This window comes from Neofelis nebulosa, chromosome 8, assembly GCF_028018385.1.
Source record: "Neofelis nebulosa isolate mNeoNeb1 chromosome 8, mNeoNeb1.pri, whole genome shotgun sequence".
Classification (NCBI taxonomy): Eukaryota; Metazoa; Chordata; class Mammalia; order Carnivora; family Felidae; genus Neofelis; species Neofelis nebulosa.
Genome location: NC_080789.1, coordinates 141,714,102 through 141,739,141, shown reverse-complemented (window position 1 = coordinate 141,739,141; position 25,040 = coordinate 141,714,102). Strand labels below are relative to the sequence as shown.

The following is a 25,040-nucleotide window of genomic DNA, read 5'->3' as shown; positions in this document are numbered from 1 at the left end:
AGGTTTTGGAAAGCAAGTCTTGTTTTTGTTGTGAGCCTCTCGGATTTCCCTTTTGCATTTTAAGGGCACTGGCTGGGAAGGCTTGGACTCGCCAGACAAACTACTATACCAGTGGAAGTCTGTCCAGTTTCTGATAACACCAGAACTAATTTATTTTTTGTTTATACTCCACTACCTCTGACAAAGCTTCCTCTGGAGATGTATATCTTCATTCTCAGCTCTTCTGGTTTGTCATCTTTTTTCTTTTTTTTTTTTTTTTTGGCTTTGTTTTGCAACTGACAAGGGGAAAAAAAATCTGACATCAACCTTGGAAGATGGTAATGCATTCAAGATTTTTTTTTTCCTTTCAGATCTGATAAAAATCTTGCCTAAAACCATGTCCAACCTTTTCAGCAGGAAGTCCAGATGGCTTTGCAGCCTGTATAACAGACTTTACTCACTGATGCTTTGCAGAGTGTCGGCAGGGCAATGTGTTTCCCGAAACAGAAATGCAAAACAAAAGACGGCAGTTGGCTGTGTCTCGGGGCAGGTCTGGGGGCACGGATGTGGGGGGCACGTGGGGGGCGGAGGGGAGTGCAAACAGAGGAAAAGTCTTAGAGCTCTCTCAAAAGGCAATCTTGAGAATGAGAATTCCATCCGTGGGAGCCTGGGGGGTTGGGGGGGAGACATGGCTGAAAATCAGCTTCATGTGGGGCAAAAATGGATTTTTCTCGACGGGGAAGAATGTAACTTCCCTACTGTTGAAGATGAGCTGTTGCTGATGTGATCAGTGAGGTGTGTTTGCCCATCTCTTTCGGCCGAAGGGTTCCTGCAGTGTCTGCTGTGGGCGATTTCCTCTGCGGTGTCCACTGGAGACTTACCATCAGCAGTGTGTGCATGAAGTGAGGCCGGGAAGACTCGTGCCGGCAGTGGGCACGGGCAGGAGTGACCTCTTTGGTCACTTATTTTTACTCGCTGTCAGAATGAGCCATCATCATTCCTAGTTATGCCTTCGCTAGCCACAGCTAGCGCACTCTGGGAGGATGAGATCATTTGCAAACATAGCTGATGAGGTCTTTGGCTTTCTGGGGAGCTGAGTGTGTAGGACTGACATCCTATTTTCCAGCTGGAGGAGCGGAGGCTCCGGCAGCGACAACTTCAAGCTCCTTTCGTTAGCAGCCAGGCCCAGGGACAGACGGTTTTCCTCTGACTTCCCCCAGGTTGCCTCCCTGCGCCTGCACACTGCTGTCTCACTCCCCTATCCAGCCACATGCCCAGTGGATACAGCTCTCCGGCCCTTCTCTCTCTTGCTCCCAATTCCAGAGCTTGGTTGGGCTTGTTATGATGCCTGGGATGGGATAGCAGCCACCCGCGTCCTTCCCCAGCCGCCTCTGCCTCCGCCAGGCAGCCATCCCTAATTAGCCCGACCCAGCTCGGACCCACCTGTGCACCATGGCATGACGTGGTGGTTCTCAGCCCTGCGTGCATGTTATATTCTCCTGGGGAGATTGAAAACATTCCAGTGCCAAGGCCCCAACCTACACCACTTATAATAGAGCTCCTGGGGGTGAGGCCAGGACTTATGTGCTTTTAAAAGCAGCTTCCAGCATGCAGAGAGAAAGTCACTGCATAGAGGTAAATGGCTTACGTTGGTTTCTAGTGAAAACACTTGAATGTCTTCGTCAGGTGTGGTGCCACATTTCGGCTACTTCAACTTTGGTGTGCTTGGAAGGCCAGCACACCATCTTTCTGTCTGGGATCACGTGATGGGCCCATTGGTGGAGGCGTGAGTGTGACATGGGAGGGAGGAAAGTCACAGGAGTGACAACCCCAGGAATGACCTTCCTCTGTGTACAGGTCCTGATAAGGACCTGACAAGTTGGGTGCAGGGAGATATGTGTCCCAGGTATTTGGACACCCGTCAGAATGTGTTCAAATGAATTGATGCGAACTTTTTGGCTTCGTAAAGCCGTTTTGGGAAACACTACGGCACAGTAGCACAGTTTCATGAGAAAAGCTGGGGACAGTACGAGAGATGTCTGATCCAGCTTAGGAGACAGGAGAGCACGGGGAGCAGACGGACGTCTGAAAGGCTGAGCTGCTGTGTGACTTTGTTTCTTCATCTGCTAAATGTACCAAGGTTATCAGTCTTGTCGCTAAGATTTGGTTTATTTGTAGCTCAGAAATAGCAGAGGATGGTCGTTAAGAATTTTTTACTTTCAGTATTATCTGAATGTGAAATACAGAATAATGATAAATATTGTTTTCTTTCGTTTGTTATCTCAGAGTATTCTTCAGAGAAATAATCTGTAGGACATCTGATATGGGAACCATACAGCTTCCTTAAAACTCTGTGAACTGAGACGTTAGTAGCAAAATGGCTTCGTATGTGGTGTATTAGTTAAGTGCTTTCTGGGTGACTGATAGTTCCCAAACTCAGTAGGAAGCCTTGGTTGTTTGCTCAGTGTCTGGAGTCTGGCTGGGGTGAGTGACCTTTCTGGGCTTCCCAGTGGCGAATGTCTGGCCCTGGCCAGGTGAGGGGCTCCTGAGACGAGCTCCCATCACTGTGGGGCCAGAGGGGCAAGCGCGGTCCAGGTGCTGGGGCAGGACGGGCCCCTGAGCACCCGCTGGTCCCTCCAGACCTGCAGTGCTGGGGTGGGGGATAGCACCCTTTCCAGGGCCGGGAGGAGAGAGCGAGTATGAGCTCGCCTGCCCATGCAGTCTGCATCCCTGGCTTGGTGCAGGGTGTGAAGCACCGTGGAGACTCTGGAAAGGTTGGGCTAAGCCCTGGGCCCGAGGGGCTGGTCTGCTTTGTGACACATGCTCCTTGAATTGCAGGGCCCTTGGCAGAGGTGGGGGTGGGGGGAGGGGGTGTGCCCTGGAAGGCAGGTCTGGACGGCGCCTTTCCAGCAGCTCTCGCCAGGTGAGATCTGGTGTCCAGAAGGACTGACAGACAGGCGGGGCGGGGGGTGCTCCGGAGGTCAGAGGGTGGGGAAGGGTGGGTGGCCGCGAGGTCATGAGGTCATGACTGCTGTCGCGCGGGGGGTGGGGGGTCTCAGGGCGTTCTGCCCTTAGGTCTGTGACTTAGGAGCACCAAGCACCCCACCCCACCCCCACCCCCACGAGATGGGTGGGGGGTGGGGCCACACACCTGCGCTCCCAGTGAAGCGGGGAGGGGGTGGTTCCCGTGCGGGTGCGGGGCCTCCCCACCCCGGGGATACCCACGCAGCCAGATGGCGGATCCGAGTTTTGCAAGCCCGCCCCCCCTTCCCCCGCCTCCCAGGTCTGTGGCCACAGCATGTGGCCTCCCAGATGACCCGGTTCCCCAGTTCCGACCAGATTCTGGTCTCTCTGTCCGTCAGTGCTACCAACCTTTCCTTCATCCCTGAACCAGCCAGTGGGGCCACCTCCTCCTTGGGGAAGGACCTCACCCCTTCCCTGAGGAGAACCAGACATGGCCCCTCACCATCCAGTCCCTCACCTCCATGCCCCAGCCAGCACCCTCCTCCCTGGGCCTCCGGATTTTGCGCTTCGCCCTCCTGCCCCCTGCCCCCACCCCCTGCCCCCCTGCTCTTGCCTCCTGCCCCCCTGCCCCGGCCCACCTGCCCTCCTGCTCCAGTCTTCCTACCACCCCCCCCATCCCCCATCCCCCGTCCCCCTGCCCTCCAGACCCTGCCGTTTTGACCTCCTGTCCTCCTTCTCCCCCACCCCCGCCCTTCCTAATTCCAGTCTCTCCAGCACTTTTGTTTGCTTGTGTATCAGTCAGACTGGGTTGAATAGTGTTCCACCAAATTATATCCACTTGGAACCTCAGGATGTCCGCTCAGGTGGAAATAGTTAGATGTAATCAGTTAGGATCTGGAGATCGGGGTTTAGAGTCGCTGGGAACCTGGTCCCTGGTTGCTTATTGCTTCACTGTCAGCTGAAACTTGTTAGTGCCAAAGCCTACCAGTGCCAGACTCAAATTTGTGCACACTCGGCAATTTAAAACTAACGTGAACGTGCAGGTTTTTAGCCGTTGAGAGATTGCCTACTTTTCAGACTGCACAGAACCTGACAGCTGTTACCCATAGATAAGACAGGTCCCAAGATGCGGTGGTCCTTGGTGTTCTCTGATCCAGAGCCCCCTCACCAGACTGCCGAGTCACCTCACCTAGACACGTAACCCTCTCTGAGCACCCAGGCCCTCCTGGCCACCCCAGGACAGGCTGGTGCTGTGAGGGACGCCCTGGCCTGCAAACCTGTCACGGTGTTGTCTTGTCTAAATAACCTCACGTGAGCTGCCACCACTGTGTGGCCATGGCTCCTTCCTGGATCTGCCCCGAGATGCCTGGACCCTTCACAGGCACAGACGGAGGCGGGGCCTGGGGTGGCCGGTCTGGCTCCCAGAAGCTGGAGGGAGGAAGGAGCCTCAGCCCAGGCAGCGCCTTGGTCTCCATTCTGCTGTTGAGTTTTGGCAACAGGGGAACACAGTTCTGTGGTTCTGAGCTGCTCATATGTGGTGATTCATCACACAGCCCAGGGATACCCACACACACGACCTTGCTCTCCACCCGTGCTGAGTCTCTGATGTGCCCAGAGTCGTGGGGCTGGTGGCTGGCACGTTTTCACTGTATTTATAAGCACAAACAGGCCCCTGTTAGCAGGAAGCCGGGTACCTGTCCTGGGCTACAGAGCCTCGGCGGGGAGGCTGACTTGTCTCCCTCACACCAGAGACTGCCCCAAACGGAGCATCCATGCCTTGATTCCTTCAGCAGATGCGCACTGAGTGCCCCGTGCGTGCCCTGCACCGTGCTGGGCGTCAGAAGGGACCCCTGTCCTTTTGGGACAGTAACACGTGTACAAAACACATCGACCTTGAGGGAGCCTGGAGGGGAGGTGGCCAGCCGACCACAGGGCAGCTGAACACAGATACAGAAGGCTGTGCTGGAAGAAACAGGACACACGTGACAGGCGTGGAGGAGAAAACTGCGTCCGGCATCCCAGGGCCACACGGCTTCTCCTGTCAATGCTGTTATTTACTCAGTGATGGATGGCCACCCTCCTCAGCCACTCCGCCAAGCCAAGCGGAAGAGTGCTGTCACGTGTGCTCCGTGTTCAGAAGGGAAGGCAGGAGCTGCCCGGCGGGACATAACAATTCGGGGGTCGGGGAAGGACCCCGAGACCAGCAGGCAGGTAAGCAGAAACCTGACAGAGATCAAGAGTCGCTGTGTAAACAGTGGGGTGGGAATGGCCTCACACACGGAGGCTCGGGTGTCTGGATTACTGGGGGGCCGGGGGTGGCCACGCACCGTGGACACTCCGTTTTCCTTCCTGCCACCCCTTCCCTCTTGTCCGAGGGTGGTCCTTTCCCTGCTGTGGTGACACTTCCCGCAGAGCACAGGTGTCAGAAAATTTGCGAGACTTGCGGACCTACCGTGTGCCATCACCTCCATTTAAAACCACCGACTCCGGTGGGCGCTCGCCCCGGTCCCGGGAAGCACTGCTGCCGGGAAAGCCCGCGTCTCTCCTCTCTCCTTAAGAGCGAGGACCGGGGAGTGCTTCTTCCTGCCCCCGGATCCCGCAGCCACTTAGCAGGTCAGCAGATTTATGGACTCCGTGCCCGGGTTTTAAAGATACAAGATAAAAGCGTAGAGCTATTTATTTGACTGCATTAAAAATCTCCTACAGGAGCCACTTAACTTTTGAATGTTGGTAGATATGAGCGGTAGCGGCCAGGCCGGACTTGCTGGCTCTGGCTACCGCCAATAGAGGGTGACAGCAGTTTTCTGTATGGGATTAACTGAAATCGAACACATTGACTTCAGAATCTAAACTGGTGATACAAAGAAGGCTTGTATATGTTATTAAAAACAAAAGCTGTGGGATTTTATATAGAATATGCACATCTACCGTAAATCTCCCGGAAAGCCAACCTGACGCAGACGCGCAGGACCTTCTCCGTGTCTCTGTCTCTGATCGTCTGTCCCTCTCCCAGGGTCCATCACTCTGGCTGATGAAACACTGGGGTGAATAATGAGAACCCCGAGGGGGTCATGCAAGGCCACCTAAGGAACCATTACAGAATTCCTGGCAGTTTATTTCCTGTCATGGATGTTTGCACAGATGGCTCTGGTACAACACCATCAGGTAACTCTGTTTTTCCTTAGTGGACTTTATTTTTCAGACAGTTTGTAGTTTTAGAGCAATAGTGAGTGTAACATAGACATTTCCCACATACACTGCTGCCAACACACCGCAGCCTCCCCCACCAGCAATGTCCCCACCAGATGGTGCATTTCTCACAATCACTGCACCCACAGGGCATGTCATCGTCACCCGAGTCCATGGTTTACACTGGGGTCACTTGGCATTGTACATACTGTGGGTCTGGACAAGTGTATGAGGACAGGTGTCCGTGTTGTGTTATCACACAGAGCAGTTTCACTGCCCCCAAATCCCCTGTGCTCCACCTGCTCAACCCTCCCTCCCTTCGACTCCCAGAAATCCCTCATACTTTTCACCGTCTCCACCGTTCTGCCTTTTCCAGGGTGTCAGATAGTGGGAGTCACACAGGATGAAACCTCTTTAGATCGGCGCCCCTCGCTTAGTCATACGCTGTCAAGTTTCCTCCGTGTGTTTTCATGGCTTGTTAGCTCGTTTCTTTTTATCGCCGAATACTGTTCCACTGCCTGGATGGACCAAGTTTGTTTATCCAGCACCTACTGAAGGACATCTTCGATGCCTCCAAGTTTTGGCGATTGTGAATAAAACCGCTATACGCATCTGTGGGCAGGGTTTTGTACCAACACAGCTTTCAACTCATTTAAGTAAACGTCAAGGGGCATGGTGGCCGGGTCGTGTGGCGAGGGTACGTTTAGTCCTGTAGGAACCCACCAGACCGTCCTCCTGAGTGGCTGCCCCTGTCTGTGTGCCCGCCTGCCGTGCCTGAGAGACGCTGTGGCTCGAGGTCCTCACCAACATGTGCTGGTGTCGGGGGCCTGGGTTTGGGCCCTTCTAACAGGCGAGCAGTGGTGTCTCCTTGTCTGGATTTGCACTTCCAGGTGACTATTTTTTTTAAATGTTAATTTATTTATTTTGAGAGAGAGCATGAGTGGGGAGGGGCAGAGAGAGAGAGGGAGAGAGGGAATCCCAGGCAGGCTCTGCACTGACAGCATGGGGCCTGACGTGGGACTCAAACTCACAAACCATGAGCTGAAATCAAGAGTTGGATACTTAACCGACTGAACCACCCAGGTGCCCCAGTCACTAATTTTTGACTGTACAGTTTACTTTTGTGGGCTCTTAGCCGGCTGGGAAACTCTAACCACAGATCACGTCTTTGTTTTTCTATTTCTAAAGGACAGGATACAGAGAGAGCATGGGGTTCATAGTCTTCTCCAGCTTTTTATTTTCTCGGCCTCAGAAGAGTTTATGAAAGTGGTTTTCTAGAGCCAGTAGATGTGGCTTCTTGTAAGATGGTTTTGGCCAGGATCAGATTTTATTAGACCCATAGACCGAGATTTTCTAGAGGGAAAACAAAATGGGCAATAATTCCATACAATGAGGTTCCTTTACTAATGGATATTTAGACTGTACTACATTCACTTCCTCCCCTATAGTAAACAATGTAGTTTTCACTTGAGGGAATGAAGTTTTGGGTTGCTTCTGGGAAGTTCAGGACTCTGTACTCACAGGGCGATCAACAGACACCATCACTTTGAAGGTACTGAGCAATGAACTTGATTAAAAACAAAATGGCGCCACTGCCTAAATAGTGTGTGGTTGATCTCAGCCTCGTCTTGACTATTCAATCTTACTTTCACTTATAGACCGCCCCCCCTCCCCCGACGCACCCCTGCGCAGCCATCACTGGGCATGTGCTGAAGGTGATCCCTGCACTGCATGAGGCATGATTAGCGGACCAGGGTTCATCCCTGGGACAGGGATTCTGCGAGGCTGGTCAGTTAGACTCTCGGGGGTGGTCATGGGGGGCGATAAATTTAGCTGCAAGAAGCGGTGATGCTCTTTTGCTTGTTTCTGGCTTAGATTTAGAATTTGAGGAGTTTTGTGAAATGTACCAGGACCAACGCCTGCCATGCCAACTGCAGGGATTTCAGTCAGATTGCACGTTATTCTTTGTTGCTAAGTGTTGGCATTCATGGTTTCGGGTCTGGCAAGGTGGGCTGAAGTCTTCAGTTCCAGTCTCCAGGCAGCCCACGACCCAGCAGTCAGCCTAGATTTGGGGCCGTTGGGGAGGGTTTTGTCTGTGGTGGAGTCTGCCCTCCTCCTGTCTCACATGGCGCCCTGAGGGCGCTCCTGCTTTGAGTATGACGTTGCTCTGTCCTTCCACCGCTTCCTTCTGCAGATTTGGACTTGCTCCTGCCTGTCTGATTTCAGATGCTTCGTTCTGCTTGGGATTTCCAGCTGTGGCTCCTTCTGTCCTCTGCACAGTGGTTTAATTTCTGTCGGTTTTTGTTCTCGTCTTAACTCAGTGTGTTCCCGTGATCAGCTTGCACCCTTACTTCTCCATGTTAGCCTGCTTCTTAATCCTTGGCTTCCAGAGAGCCCGCCGTGATTTCTCGCTGCCTCATTCATGCCGCACCTGCTTACTGCGATTGGCTTGAGGACAAGTATGATCCAGGGACAGGGTGCACACAGAGACTAGAATGACTGCCGGTTTCCACAGTGCCCCGCGAGGAGACACGTTCCTGGATGCTAAGACTCCCCACTTCTATGAGAGTGGCCTCAATGGGGCGTTGTCTGCATCAGATGTTAAACACTTCTGATAAACTACAGACGCCTAAGAACCAGTGTGGAAAGAAAGGCCTTCTTGTCCGTGTGTAAGGATCTGCTGCCTAAGTTAAATTATGAGCCTAGCTGGCAGGTGCCACTGAAGCCCACTGTGTGCCCGGCCTGCTGGGAACAGGGCTAACCTGGTGCTGGGCTGATGGGACTTCTCCGCCAGGCTGGGGATCCCTCTCCTGGCAGCTCCTGGTGGCCCCTCTTGGTGGACAGGAGGGAGGGGCAGGGCTCTCTCTGGGTCCAGCCCCTGCCCTCCTCAGGAAGTCAGGAAAGGAGGAGACACAACTATAAAGAGGAGAAAGACCTTTTAGTCACTTGAATTAAAAAGGATTGAGGTTCATGGTTGAATGTTGAACTATACGAATCTGGCTGTAGTTGACTTCTGAGCTCGGTAATGTCACATACTTGAACCTAATCCCTTAGACAAGTGCTCTGAAGTAGACGTGGGTTTTAGTTACTCAGGCGAGGTCTACACCAGTCCTCCAACAGTGTAGACTTGCCGGGAGGGTCTGCAAAGGAAGGCAAGTGCCCTGTGGCGGTGGAGGCCAGACAAAGGGTGACCACGGGCCAAAAGATCTGCACTAAGTCTGTGCTTTGCTGTTACCCACCCATGTCCGTGGGCAGGTGCGGCTGCCTGTCCGGTGCCTTCCGTAAAGAGAGGAAGGGGGGAGGCTCGAGGGTGGAGAGGGGGCAGACCGGACAGTGGCCTGGAGCTGCCTGCCACCGGCCTGTCCAGCTCCAACTTGGCTCTGGCTGAGCTCTGGAGTTTCTGGTGTGCAGTTTGGCCTGCGGCGGCCACACGGAGCTGCCTGGGCCGGAGTCCCCGGGGCCTTGGTCATGAGCGCAGTCTGTGCACATTGTTGGCATGCCTCCTTTTGCACGCTGAGACACCAGGCCCGGTGCCCCGGGGCAGCTCTGCAGGGACGGCTGTGTGCCTGTACCTGGCGTTGGGCCAGAGGCACAGGGGCTGCTGGTGGGGCCTGGGCACACGAGGGCGCCCCGAGGAGCCTCTGTGATTCGCTCACCCTCAGGTGTCCCTCCAAGGTCCTTGTAGCTCTTGTGTCTGCAGGAATGTGTGTGAGGCTGGCCCTGCACAATAGCAGGTGCCCGGCAAGGATGCATGCATGCTCCGATCCGCGCTGGCCCCGCCCTGCCCCGGGGACTGTCCCCTCCCTGCCAAGACGGAAGCCAAGTTAAATGAATTTCTTTCAGGAGCCAATGGGCCGGATCTTAAGCCTTCCTGAGAACTGAAGTGTAATTTAAGAAACTGGAAGAAATTATTGAGTTGGTGTCCTAATCCCCCGAGAGTCTCCGTGCGCACTCCACTGAGCAGCCTAATCCCCGCTGGTGCCTCGACCCCGGTGGAATCCTTAATTACCAGAATCTCATTTCCGCTTCGTGGGCTACCTGAGTAGCATCTGTCGCTCAAATAAACTCATGTGAAAATAAAGTATTAAAATCAATAATTCAACTCGGGGGTGAAATGGAACAGAAAACTAACTGCAGCCTGCACGCCAGATTCCTGGGTGGCCCTCGCGAGGCTCTGACCTCTGCTCTCTGTGTCTTCCGCAGGGGTGGCGGTGTGCGTTTTGGCGTCCGCACTGTCTGGAAGCAGTGACAGCCGCCTTCTTACAGGACCGGGCCCAGTCCCCGGGAGAGGCGCTGGCCACTGTCCCCTCTGGGTCAGGGGTCACCTCTGGGAGGGGCCACGCAGGTCCAGGAGCTTCTCTTATCTGTTTCCATCCTGATCACATATCTGAACTGGTCTGAAAGGCCACCTTCTCTGGGATGTGTCTCCGGATTACCCGTCTCTGTACGCTCATGAAAAGCACCAAGGGTTATCAGTTGCTTGTCATTTTGTGTAATGCTGTGATAGGCATGTGACTGCCTCTCCGAGTCATCCTAGAGGAAAGGACACGGCTGGCGTGTGGCCTCCCAGACTTGCGTGGCCCCTTGTTGTCTGCGAGGGAGTGATCTGACCTGCACACACCAGGGAACATCTGTGTGCAGGAGGCCGGTCTGTTTCTGCCCCACCTGGGTTTATGTGTGGGGGGGCAGGGAACACAGTGAGGTGCCCTGGGCCCCATCAAGTCGGGACCCACGCTCACCAGGCAGTGACCAGACGGTGTCACTCATGAGGGCTTATCCCCAAAGTGTGGGGGGGAGGTCGCAGAGACAGGCATTCCCATACCCAGCAGGGGGACCCCATCCAGCAGGGACGGTCACGGTTTTAGTGACTGCTTTCTGGGAAGGAAGGCCAGCTGTGGATGGCTGCCAGGTTTCCCTCCCTCCAGGAAGGAGGTGAAGCTGGGCAGCGGGGAGTGAGGAGGCCTCAGCTCCACAGGCCAAACACGTCGTGCAAATCTTGTGCAGCAACGTCTGGTCGTGTCACTTCCTTTCCGAGTCTGCAGAAGTCCCCAAATGCCCGTGGCTACCCTGCCGACCTCCACCCTGTCTCTCTCCAGCCAGCACAGGCCGCTGGGGGCCACAGCGCTGGTCTTTGGCTAACTGGTAAGGTTTCTGGAGTCCTCAGGTCTGGAAAGCAGTCATTTGGAATGTTCCACGGGTGATTCAGCATCGACTGACGAAGGGGGAGACGGTCTGTGAAGCCCAAACGTGGTCGTGAGGGGCTGGGACGCTGGTGATTTGGGGTTCCCGCTGTCGCCAGCCTGACGCTCTAGAGTCTCCCCCACTCCCCCACTTTGTACCCGGTGCAGTTGTGGTCATTACAAGAACCACACCCAGACCATCCGCACCTGCCTGTCCACACAGCCGGAAATCTGAACACGATCCAAGCAGCCGAGGTTCTCACTGATGCCCCCCTTCCAGCCACAGCACCCCCCACCCCCACACCACCTCAGTTCACAGGAGGAGAAATCCCAGACGGAACACAGCTTGCAAGATGTCACCTCACCTCCCACATTCCCCCAGCTGGGCCCAATGGGTGACGGGCTCACATCTTAGCCCAGCTGCACTGCCGAGCCCTTCCTGCCTCGTCCCCCTGCACCACCCCCAGGGCCCTTCCCCAGGCTGCCCACACCCTCCCTCCACCTCCCTCCACCAGCCTGTGGTTAGCAGGGCCGCGAACGCCAGCACGTTGTGTGCAGAGTACAGATCCTCCTGGGATCTGAGGTCTCTGGGACGCAGGGTCTGTCTACACCCGCTGAGACAGGCCTCCCTACAAGGCATTTCCATCAGCACGCAAACAGAAATGGGAAACAATGGGAATTTCTCCCAGATATGGAAAGGGTCAGTGTTTCTCCAGGAGCAACCACACCACCAAGCCTTGGGTGGCTCTGTGCTGGGCTGCTTTGCTGTCGTGGGGACCAGCGTAAACTTGATGGGCCTCTTTTGCTCTTTGGTTATTTCACTGTTGGTACAACATTTTCTAGACTAGAGTTCACCCCACTTCAGGTGGAGAGGGGAAAGGAATGTCTGCCCCAGAAAGACTTGAGGAGGGGCTCGCGCCGGCTCCTTGGCCGTGCTGTCACTCCAGGCACCACAGCCACGCTCACCATGAGAAGGGGGGGGGGCATCGGAGTCCTCCTCCCCACCTCCCTGCCTCGGCGGCCGCAGGTGCAGCCCTCTGCTGAGGAGGTCTGGGGCGGGTGGGGGCTCGACAGCAGGGTCCATGGGCACCGGCTAAGCAGCAGGCGTGGGGGTAGGAGGAAAGTCTGCCCAGCCCGCTCGCCGCTTCCTCAGGTTTGCTGACTGCTGCTCAGGGCGCACGGCTGGGCGAGCGCCAAGCCCTTGCTGCCTTGTTGGCATGGCTCCAGCTCTCGAGCCCCCCCCCCCCCCCCCCCCGGCCGGCCATGCATCATGGAATATTGATACGGTTCCCCCAGACTTCTGCACCTGACATTTGATTTATAGCTTTAGGTGTTCTTTTTAATTCTAAACACTCGATAGAGGATCAAAGGAAATGTCATATTTGCAGCGTTTAAGCCCAGAGTGACACCTCGGCAGCCAGAAGCGGGGGGGCCGCCCGAGGTGGCTTTCACCAGCGGCCTCTTCCCTGCCTGCCATCCTGGGGTTCAGAGTGCCCCGTGCTTAGGCTGACACCCCTCCTCTGTGCCCCCAACACTTCAAATATTTATCACATTATATAGCAACCTCCAGAATATTGCCTTCGTTTAAGCTTTTCACGTCCCAATGATTTTTTATTATTTCCATCGACCAAAATAAATGAAGAAATGTTTTAGACTACACTTGAAAGCATGTAAAAATCAATAACTGGATTTTAAAAGATTTAAAATGTCTTGAATACATTCATTTTCAAACATTTTCCTCTGATCTTTAAATAGCTTTTCTTGGAGCATAACATTTTTTTGAAAAGTCAAATATGGAGCATTAAGGGTATAATTACCATTTTAATTATAACTCAATCATCCTATCTGCTTTGCATAGAAATTAAAGCTTTTATGTCAGGATTTGGGGCACTCACAAATGTTCAGGAGCAATTAATGTTAAAAGTTTAATTTTTTTCACAACCAGGATGAACTTTAGAGTTCCTAATTTCGTTCTTGCTCAGAGTGGAAAGCGTGGATGCTCCCCCTTGTCACTTGTCGCTGAAGTAAATCCCTTCCCACTGGTGACTTGGTTCGGTGTCCAAGGAAGCACAATGGCAGAGTCGCGGCTCTGCCCCGGGCATGGGGCCCGGCTGGAGTGACAGCCCCTCGTCTGTGGGACTGTGCGTGTGCAAGCTGCGGGAGGCGTGGGGGTCCATGGCCTGTGCTCACCTTAGGCTTGCAGGAGCCCCTCTCTGCTGTAGGATCTAGAATAGTCCCTGCCACTCAGGGGTGTGACTTTGCCTTCTGCCCCCAAACGGTAGCACCTTTCAATCCTGTAGATTCAAGAGGCAGGGACTGTTTTTATGACATAGCAAACCAGTACCCAGCCTGATGACACTTGGGCTTATGGAAAGTAACACTGGCTGCAGACCCACTGGAGTTCATGGCACTTAACCCTGAAAAAGAAATGTTAAATGATGGATTTCCCATCGTTTTGCTGCAAATGAGTGATGTGCTCCACTGCTGGCTCCTGGGGCCCAGGCTGCAGGTGTTTGAGTACACATGTGCAGGTGTGCAGATACGTGCACGTGTGTACCCGCGCATGTGTGTGCATGTGTGCACATGTGCGTGTTATGTGCGTCCGTGTGCCTACATGTGGGCATGTATGTGCTTGTGCGTGCACGTGTCCACGTGTGCATGTGTGCATATTTGTGCACTGTGCACGTGTATGTGCACACGCATGTATGTGTATGTGTGCATGCACATGTATGTGCATACGTGCGCACACGTGCATGTGTGCTCATTTGTGCATGCGTTTGTGTGCGCACATGTCCACACGTGTGTGTGCATGTATGCATATGTGCATGCGCACACACATTTGTGTATGTGTGCATGTGCGTGCATGTGCGTGCATGTGCGTGCATGTGCATATATGTGCACGTGGGGTACATGCATGTGCACGTGTGTGCACGCATATATGTGCATGCGTAGTATATGCATGTGTGCATCCATGTGTGTGTGCATATGTATGTGCATGTGTGTATGTATGTGCACACACATGGGTACATGCACGTGTGTGAGCTTGCTTCTGTGTAAAGTTCAACCTCGCCATTTTTCTCCCAGTTAAGCCCCCAGTCTAGGACCCTGCACATTTCCTCCTGGGCCGCCAATGTTCAGGCTGGAAAGAAAGTCATGTTTATGGGTGTTGCTGAAACAAAACGAAATACTCACATTTCTAGGCCATCTTTGGAAGCCCCCTCTTCCCTGTACTTTGTGCTGCCTGTGTGTCTCCTCTTGACTTTTTATTTTAGCCTATGTTTGTGGTTTGTATTTTCCTCCCTTGTGCTCATGCCTTACTTTTCGGCTTTGTTAGGAGAAGTGGCAACGGAGGCAGGCGGACATAAGTTTAAAATAGTGACTGTACCAACTCTTCTCCACCTGCAGTGAGGCCATGCTCCCTGAGCATCACTTGCACACGCACATAATCCTGACCGGGAGTGTGGAATATCCCGTAATCACTAATGCCTGGCAGGCAGAGGCAGCTGGCTTTGTGAGTGATCCCAGGGCCTAGAGGTTTCCCAGGACGGTGGGGATTTCACATACTTTTATTATTTCCAAGGAAGGAAAAGTTTTTAAAAATCCGAGTAAATACGACTTAGGGTTTAATGGCTCTGGAGGGCTCCTCCTATAAATAGCTTCACCCCTCAGGAAATATCCCTTTCTCGGGCACTGGCTGCAGACTTGGGTGCAGTACAGGAGGCAGCAGCACGATGGGTAAGTTGAGTCCCACGGCATGCTCAGGGCTTCCCTCAGCCCCTCCCCGGCCTCGGGAGGCATGCGGGCAGTGTGGTGCCAGCAGGGCTGCAGCCCTGGGGCCGAGGGGCCCGTTTGTACCCTCACCCCTGCCGGCCCCAGGCTACAGGGTGCTGCTGTTTTCCTGGTGCTTGCCCAGCCCTGGCCACACCGTGGTAAGGGCCCCCCACTCCGTGGTCCCTCGCTGGTGGTGTGAGTGCGGGTTCCTGATGACGCACATCCACAAGCACGTTAGCAGTGACAGTGGGCCCACCCCATCCAGGTGGGTTTGGAGCTACTGATCGTCTGCATTCTGCCTGGCCGGGCAATTTGCGACGGTGAAGAACATAGTATAATTTTGTCAGACGAAGTAAGATCTTGTCATTTTCCAGCGTTTACTGCTGTATGAGTTTCATAGGAACACAGCAAAGAACAGAAGCAAAACCCATCCATGATTGAAGGTGCCAATCATAGGTACCAGCTGGCTGGCGGAGGACACGACCCGCCTGTGGGGGTGCCACAAGGCACCATGGGTTCACCTTCCCACGACCTCCTGGGCATTCCCTGCAGAATTCGCTCCCTGCAGAATCTGTGAACCACCCGCCAGAGGGAGAGCGACTGAGCTCAGGCGGGGGCATCAGGAGTGACGTTGGAAAGGCTGCTGGAAACAAGACGCACCAGAGATGCTCCTGTTCTGGAGCTCAGTGGCGGGTGCCGGGGTCGTTCCTGTGCTGCTTACCACGTACTGATTTGTGCACTCAGACTTCTCCCTATGAAAATCCCTCCATGGTAATTGGGGTAAAAAGTGAAATAAAAGGTGCCCGGGGCCTGTGGCGGGTGGGAGGACCAGTGAGGTCTCCAAGGGGACAGTCATAATCACAGCCTCCCTGCGGACGAGAACTCACCACAGGCGTTCCTGTCTTTTCCAAACTTGGGAACAGTCCAGTCTGGCGAATGGGTTACTGGAAGGGCGTTGGGGTTCACACTGCTGTTTCCCTCTCAGCCTCCGGCTTGTCCTCAGTCCCGTATGCCGCCATTCCCTCGACGGGTGTGGGGCTCACCCGGGTTCTGCCTCTTCAGCCTCTGCTGTCTTGTCGCAGGGGGCCTGGGCTTCCCAACCACCGCCGTCAGAATGGAAACCACATGTAGATGGAGTTTCATCCCCAGTGCTCGGTGCACAAGTGTGTCAGGTGGCTCCCACATCCAAGACATACTTCCTATTTGTTTGTTTGTTTGTTTGTTTGTTTATGAGCAGGGGAATGAGAGAGCACAAGCAGGGAGTAGGGGAGGTGCAGAGAGAGAGAGAGAATACCAAGCAGGCTCTGCACTGTCATCGCAGAGCCCGAAATGGGACTCCAGCCCACAAACCATGAGGTCCTGACCTGAGCTGAAACCGAAAGTCAGATGTCTAACCGACTGAGCCCCTCAGGCATCCCCCGAACATGCTTCTTCTGAGAACAGAGCAGGCCTCAGGATTGTTGTTAACATAGCAAGGGGGAGGGGCTCCCGAGAGCATTTGACTTTTACAAGAGAGAAGGGAGTAGTTTGTCCAGATAAACTAGCCCACTCAGGGGCAGTGCGTCACACAGGGGTTGTTTTCACTGTGGGTGGTTTTGCGCAGAGAGGAGGCTGGCGTCGGAACCCAGGCTGGCCTCTGTGTCATTGGTTGCTCCCCATCGAAGGCACAGTGTCCTCTCTCAGGCTGAGAAAAATGACCAGAGGAGGTGTAGCGGACAGTTCCTGGTTGTAATATGCACAATTTAACCACCGTCTGCGGAGAGGGAGTTCTCTCGGTGACTTTATAACTGTCATTCCGCCAGATAAGATGAGGTTTGCTGACAGGCTGCTGGGTCCTATAAATTCATTCATTTTTCCATAATGGGAGAAGATGATAAGGTGGCAATACGAAATAAGACACAGATGATAAAACAATTCCCTACAGAAAAAACATCAACGCGGAAGTGCTGGCGGGCAGATGATAAAATGCCTGTTTCCTGGTTTTTAGGCACTCAGATAAAACATTCTGGAGAATTGGCCTTGTGGGTGTGTCGCGTGCCAAGCCCTGTGGCAGCACAGGACTGTTGGGGTTAGTTCTGGGGGGGCGGGGGGGAGCACGTTTTACTGTTAAATGTCCTGACTGCACCTGAGGTTGTCAAGTCTTCTTAGACAAAGGTTTGGCTTCGACTTCTGTCTGTGAGACTGATGGGTCTGTAGTGAAAAACCGTCATAACTCATTTGGATCTGAAATCCATCCCGTTGGCTCTTACAGGCCTCCCTGTGTGGTGCTATTCACGTGGGCCTTTCCTCCCATCTGTGGGGCAGCCGCCAAATCCTCCCCCACCCTGGTCAGGCAGCGGGCATGCCCTGGGGAGTCGCCCTCATTCCAGAGACTGCACCTCAATCCGCACTGCTTGAAAAAGTCCACTGTGAGCAAAGACCATCACACCACCCGCCATTCTCGGAGGCTGATGATGCTACAGTTTCAGTACGCTCCTTGTGACCAAAGACACACACTCTGTTCTCGGGAGAATGTCCTGGCTACCAGGACCTTCATCCGAGGTTGGAAGCAGGGCAGGGCCAGGAGCCCCTGTTCTCTAGCACAAGAGGAGGGGGGTAAAGGATGTGACACGGACTCCAGCTTCCCACCGTGGGAGTGGCCATGGGAATGGGGAGCAGAGGGCAGGGGCAGTCCGGGGGGTGAGTGAGTTCCGTGTCCTCTTGGCCATGGGATGAGAGCCCAAAGCAGAAACAGACTGGCCAGCTCTCTCCTCGGAGCAACCCAAGTTTTGGGCTCAGGAGACACAAATTGGTCCCTGGTGATAGTTGTAAATAACTCAGCACTAGAGAAAAGTGCGGGTCTCAACATTCCTCGCTATGTCTTTAATGAAAGTCTCTGAAGCTTGGTAAGAGGCAATGGGAGAGCTGGAAATCATTAAGGATGGGCCATAAACTTGATTTCCTGTGTTCTGTGCTAAATCTCACTTTCTGCTGCTGGAAAGAACTCAATCCCATTTGATAAAATCTTTGGTAGGCATAGTCCTTCTTGGAAACTGTTTTGTCTTTTTTAAAAACTCAGTGCCGTGTAGGGCTCAGCACTAGGGGGACAGTAGTCTGATTTCGATTTCTGTCTCTGTCTTATACTTTTTCTAATTCTTTAGACTATAAAGTACTTGAGCTGGGTTTTCTCACTGCCTGCTACTCAAGTTCTTGGTTTGGGGAAAATAATGACTAGTTAGTTTGGGAGCTTGGTGAGGAGCTCAAGTGAGGGATGGTGAGGACAGAGCACAGTGTGTTTATTAGGCTGATACTGAGGTGGGGGAAAAAAAGCATTAAAACAACACCAAGAAAGGATGTTTAAAGCAGTTGGCCATTTGGGACCATTTACTGAAGGAAAAATAGGAAGTAGTCAAACAGATCACAGCAGCTATGGAAAGCTTTGCTCCATTGTAATTGAGTATAATCTTCCAGGTCCACAATGATGTAGAGTCTAGAAAAATGACACTTGATGGTTGGGGCACGCTCCTTAAGAAGAAAAGCTGTTGCATTTATGATGATTCCTATCCAAATTACTTTAAAAAGTTTGGCATTAAAAATATATTTATTTCAATTATTCCAGTTATTTCAAAATTCACTTTTGGATTCATCCATTGCGTTTTTCCCTAATGTAACTAAGATGGAACCAGCAGCACATCACTGAGACACGATTCCACCCTATTTATTACATTTGGCACAAAGAGAAAGAGCAAAGACTTGGCTGACCTTGTTACAGCAATGCTGGAATCAAACCATAACACATCTGTTTGGTCTGTTAGCGGGCAGTTTAAAAAGTAGATCGATCGGGGCTTGAAAAAGCATTGGAAGTCAGTAAAGGGAGAAGACCTTTTCCAGAAGCTACTTTTGTCTTTTAAATGAATTAATATACTAATACATTCAGACCAGCACCAGAACAGAACCAGTGTGTACCATATACGCTTCAGTCAATATAGTCACCATGGTCAGCACCACACTGCACAGATGCTTTAGGATATCTTGAATTTGTAAAAATACACAATTAGTATCTGTATGTTGAAAATTAACAACATGCAAATGGAAGAAATCAAGTAAGACCTAAGTTAATGGAGAGATGTACTATGTTCATGAACAGGAAAACTCAAATAGTCAAAGTGTCAACTTTCATGAAACTGACCTATAGTTTAATGCAATTCTTATCAAAATACCAGAAAACATTTTTGTAGATGTATACAAGCTTACTCCAAAATTTATATGTAAAGGCACAAGTCCTGGAATAACTAAAACACCCATTTCATGAGAAGTGGAAAGAATTGCATCACCTGATGTTGAGGTTTAATGGAAAACTGCTAATCAAGACTGTGTGGTGTTGTGAGGGGGTGGATGGATAATCCATGGGACAGAACGGAAAGCCGTGCAAATGTGCCCAGCTGAGTTCTGACAAAGGTCCATGGGCAGTTCAGTGGAGGAAAAATTGCCTTTTCAGCAAACAGAGCTGGAACAACTGGATTTCCATAAGCAACCCCCACATCGACGTGCATCTCACACCTACACAAACATTAACTGAAAGTAGCCATAGTCTTGAACTTTTAGAAAAATGCAGGAGAAAATTCTTAGGTGCTACAACAAGGCAAAGAACTCTTAGACTTGACAGCAAAAGCACAAGAAAGGAAGATACTGGGGACTTGGATCTCACAACAATGGAAGGTTCACGATAGACCCTCTCACTTATAATGATGAAAGCCACACTACCAAGAGGAAATGTTTGCAAGTCCCGAATCTGACAAAGTGCTAGTAACCGGAGCACACGGAAGACTCTCAAAATCGTCAGTGAAAACATACAATTGAATTAGAAAGTGGGCAAAAGACACGAGGTATGTTAGCGAAGAGGATGTGCAGATGGCAGATTAGCATGTGATAAGATGTTCAGCTTCATCTGTCACCCAGGAGACGCAGATTAAACCACATGGGACCCTACGACACACCTGCCAGAATGGCTAAAATAAAGGGTAGTGGCACCACCGGATGCTGGTGAACAGTGAAGGACCTAATCCCTCACATGGCTGGTGCTGTGCAAACTGGTGCAGCCACTCTGAGCAACAGCCTGGCAACTTCTCATTGCACTGAAGACCGGATCCCTGTATGACCCCGGAAAATGCCTATGGGCGTTTATCCCACAGAAATGGAAATTTATGTTCTTACACGAAAACTACATTGATGCTTAGAGCAGCTTTAGTCATGATCATCCCAACTGGAATCAACCCGATGTCCTTCACTGTGTAAAGTTTAGACAAAGTGTGGCCCATTTGGACCACGGAACACCACCCAGCAGTAAAAACAAAGTCTTGATTCACACAGCAAGCTGGATGGATCACCAAAGAACTATGCCGAGTGATAAGAACAATTCCAAATACACACGGTATGATTGCATTTACATTATGGTAAGGAAACAACAAAATTATAGGAACAGAGGACAGATTGGTGGGTGCCAGGATTAAGGAAGGGGTGTGGGAGGCAGGTGGCTGTGGCTTTCAGAGGCAGCAGGACACACCTGTGACGATAGGTGTCCTGTGTTGTCACTGTAATGCTGGCTGCACAAACATACCTACATGTGTGACAGAATTGCATAGCACTGAACACACACACACACACAGAGTCCTGGGCCTCATCCCTAGCCGATCAACCTGAATGTCTTGAGAGTGAAGCCAGGTGTGTCTGTGACACAAGCATCTTGAGGATTCTGTAGAAGGAACCAACCTTATGCTGGGTCTCCGACCATTCAGGAGCCACAGCCAGCAGAGTCCTCCTTCCTGGCCTGGACTCTGTCTTTGTGAGTGTCCCCTGAGCACAGGGTGGCAACATGCATGCTGACAGGACCCAGTGCAATGTGGCAGCTTCACACCATGCCTCCACAGCTGCTGGATGAGGACTTCAGCCTGGCACGTGCCAGCGTTTTGCTCCCCTTGGCACGTTGGGGCTGATGCCATTACGTCCCTGCAGCACCACTCCTTATAATACACTGCACAGTGAAGGAAACAATCAGCAAAACTACTAGGCAACCAACAGAATGGGAGAAGATATTTGCAAATGACATATCAGATAAAAGGTTAGTATCCAAAATCTATAAAAAACTTACCTAACTTAACACCCAAAAAAATAAATAATCCAGTGTAGAAATGGGCAAAAGACATGAATAGACACTTTTCCAAAGAAGACATCCATATGGCCAACAGACGAAAAAATGCTCAACATCACTCATCATCAGGGAAATATAAATCAAAACCACAATGAGATACCACCTCACACCTGTCAGAATGGCTAACATTAACAACTCAGGCAACAACAGATGTTGTCAAAGATACAGAGAAAGGGGAACACTTTTGCAATGCTGGTGGGAATGCAAACTGGTGCAGCCACTCTGGAAAACAGTATGGAGGTTCCTCAAAATAAAAATAGAACTACCCTACAACCCAGCAATTGCACTACTAGGCATTTATCCAAGGGATAGAGGTATGCTGTTTCAAAGGGACACATGCACCCCCATGTTTATAGCAGCACTACCGACAATATCCAAAGTATGGAAAGAGCCCAAATGTCCGTTGACGAATGGATAAAGAAGATGTGGTATATATATACAATGGAGTATTACTCGGTGATGAGAAAGAATGAAATCTTACCATTTGCAACTACGTGGATGGAACTGGAGGGTATTATGCTGAGTGAAATACGTCAGTTGGAGAAAGACAGGTATCACATGTTTTGACTCATGTGGCATTTGAGAAACACAACAGATGAACATAGGGGAAGGGAAGGAAAAATAAGATAAAAAGAGAGAGGGAGGCAAACCATAAGAGACTCTTAAATACAGAGAACAAACTGAGGGTCGCTGGAGGGGTGGGGTAGGAGATGGGCTAGATGCATGAAGGGCATTAAGGAGGGCACCTGTTGGGATGAGCACCGGGTGTCGTATGTAAGTGATGAATCACTGGATTCTACTCATGAAACTGATACTACATTGTATGTTAACTAACTTGAATTTAAATTTAAAAAAATTAAAAATTAAAAAATACTAAAAAATATTTTGTAATTGTCCACACCCCCACCCCCCGCCCTCCCCTACAACACGCACAAAACACTGCAAACAACCTGCCTAAAATTTGAAGGGGTAACTGGAGGTTGACTTTGCTCCATATTTAAATATTTCTCTCATTCAGAAAAATAAGTAAGAGCATTCAAATAACATTAGGAGACCCCAGGGCCTCTTTGTGTAATGGGTGGCTGTCAGCTGGCAGTGATCAGCCTCCAGAAAAGGCCTCCAGTGCTCCCGCAGGGCTCTGTGCTGGGCCCCCAGGCAGAGAAGACCCATCGTCCTCACCCTGCAGAGAAGGGAGCGCACCCTGGGTTCAGGAGCTCTGTGATGCCTGGCACCCAGGGATGTCTAGAGAGTCCTTCTCCCAAGTGCCAGGCCGTGGTGAGGTGTGTACGTCTTCCTGGTTAGCGGGACTTCTGTACTTTTCATTTACACCATTTGCTTGGAAGAATTGGTTGGTGGACCCAGTGTCTCTCAGAGAATCTCTACAACGGGGAAGGCAGTCAGTTACAACAGTAGATGTGCAAATACTAAGAAATTCTAATCTTGAAAATGGCATGGAAGTGAATTGGACCTTTTCCATTTGGCAAACATCCATTGTGGTGTTTTGACTATAAAGTTAAAAATATAGAGAAGAATAAATCACTTTCTTGAGTTAAAAATATACTTTTAGGGCCTTTTGGCATAGAAAGCTAAGCAGGTGTGAATTCATGATTCATCAAGGACTATGGTCTGAGGCTATTGAGAGCTTTGGTGACATTGTGAACGAAGAGAGACAAGGTGGGAAGACTGTGACACACAATTAAGAGGACCCATATTCTAGTTCTATCTCAGCCACTGTTTTTCTGTGACCTTGCGAGTGACCTTGCCAGATCCCACACCCACAGTTTAGCTGTTCTTGCCATAGTAGTGGCAAAGGAGGAGGATAAGGAAGAGAAAAAGGGGAAAACAACAGAAAGAACATTAGTCCTCTCCCCCAAAGAACTTTGTTAGGCCACATTTACGCTAACATTGGTGCGGCTGGGGGTGTGCCCTCTGTCCCCAGACCACATAGGCGGGAAGTGGGCAGTGGCACAAAGGCCTTGAGAAAGAGGAATGCATCCCTGACATCACGGAGAGACATCACGGTGTGACACCACAAAGTGACATCACGGAGTGACATCATGGTATGACAACACAGAGTGACATCATAGAGTGGCATCATGCAGTGACACCACAAAGTGACATCACGGAGTGACATCACGGAGTGACATCCTGGAGCACCGCAGGAGCCGGAGGGGGGCAGTGGCCTGGGCTGAGAGGGCACTGTGAAGGGAGATGATGAGGTATTTGAGGGCCGATCGGTGTCAGAGGCTGCAGGTCAGGGGTCAGGAAGGATGGTTCCAGCCAGCACAGTATGGTGGTGGCAGAGCCCTGCCTCTGGGCCAGGGGAACCCCAAGGGGCGTGGCTCCCGATAGGGCCGATTCCTGACCCCCAGCTCAGAGGCGGTGCTCTGATTATGTCTGGCCTGGCGGAGGCACCGAAAGAGCTTGAGCAGGCGAGAAGCATGCCCGAGTATGGGGCTCAGCGAGATTGCTGAGGCAGCTTCGCGGAAGAAGCGGGGCAGTCTCCCGGGACCCGGTCAGAGTGTGGAGGGAACCTACTGCAGGTGCAGCAAGGGCTGCTAGGTCCCTGAGGCACCGAGAAGTGGAATCCACATGTGTTGGAGTCGTGGGGTGAGACTGGACAGAGCTGCAAACGGCCCAGCCTCGCGGAAAGATTCTAAACATGGTGGAAAGGGGGGGTCCGGAGGAGTGTTAGTGCCCGGATTCCCTGTCCTCCTGTGTCCTTCTGGTTCCTATGGGATGGAACAAACAGCCTACGCTCAAGTGTCAGTTCGGAATCAGCCAGGGAAGTGCCGCTCTTCCACGCAAGCCCATGTGGTAGCTTCTCCTTGTTATTGACTGGGTCAAATTATTACCTGTTTCTGGGGCTATGAATCACGATGTGTTTTGCAGATACTCCTGGAGCAGGGAGGGCTCCCCCTGGCTTGTGTGCCAGGCGGAGGGGATGCCTGGCAGCCTCCCGCCGTGCCAGACTCGCCCTGTGGAGCTTTGGCACGTAACACTCTTATTTCTTGTTGCTTATCAAGAAGCGGCTCAGGAGAAAGGAGGCTCCAGAAGTTTGTCACTGCGCTAATTTATGAAACGTCGAGTTCAGACACGTTGCTCTGATTCAATATGAGGTTCACACTCCAGCTCGTGCCACCCGTGGCAGCCACGTAGATAAAGGGTTTAACAAAATGCTGCCTTATTGCATTTCGGCACGACGGAGAGCTTCTTGGCAGCTGCCTCGTATTTTGTGCCTGCTGCCAGTTGAGATGTAAAACTTGTCAGACTATTTCTAAATGGAAATCCAGGCATTGACAATAATGAAAATGTGAGTAAAATAGGAGAAACCCCTGCTATTAAATCTGTGCCAACGACTTCTTAAGAGTTTAAATAATTAAATTTATTAAAATGTATCACTTGTTCAAAATTTTTCAGACTGGAAACCAGAATGTCCTGACCTATCAGCACATTAAAGCAGCTGTGCGCCTGGTGAGCGAGCCCGCCAGGCCTGGCGGCACCCTTTCCGGTTCCTTCCTCAACCACTCCCGCAGTTCCTGCTGCTGACCATTTCCAGGCTGTCTGCCCAGCAGTCCCAAGTGCCCAGTCTCCTTTCTGGGCACGGTTCTTCTCCCTCAGCTCCCGCCTGAACTTTGCTGCTCTGTGCGTTTGTTTCGGGAGCTGAGGGTTCTTGTGGACGGCTGCCTCTCTCTGCTCCCAAAACACTGTGTCTTCACCCCTTCTAAGATCCGTCTACGGCAGCACCTCAGCCACGGGCTGGCCCCAGA

At 51.7% G+C, this 25,040-nt stretch overlaps 1 protein-coding gene and 1 long non-coding RNA gene across 3 annotated transcripts in view; one reads left to right on the top strand and one right to left on the bottom strand.

Annotated features, from left to right (window-relative positions):
- The window catches only part of ADARB2 (adenosine deaminase RNA specific B2 (inactive)), a 416,131-nt gene that overhangs the window by 78,034 nt on the left and 313,057 nt on the right, over nucleotides 1-25,040 (bottom strand). The gene's annotated exons all lie outside the window — the stretch shown is intronic.
- LOC131483673 (uncharacterized) lies at nucleotides 3,761-7,733 on the top strand. The gene is made up of 3 exons (XR_009247857.1): nucleotides 3,761-5,154; nucleotides 5,957-6,108; nucleotides 6,509-7,733. It is a non-coding gene; the product is annotated as an uncharacterized LOC131483673 (long non-coding RNA).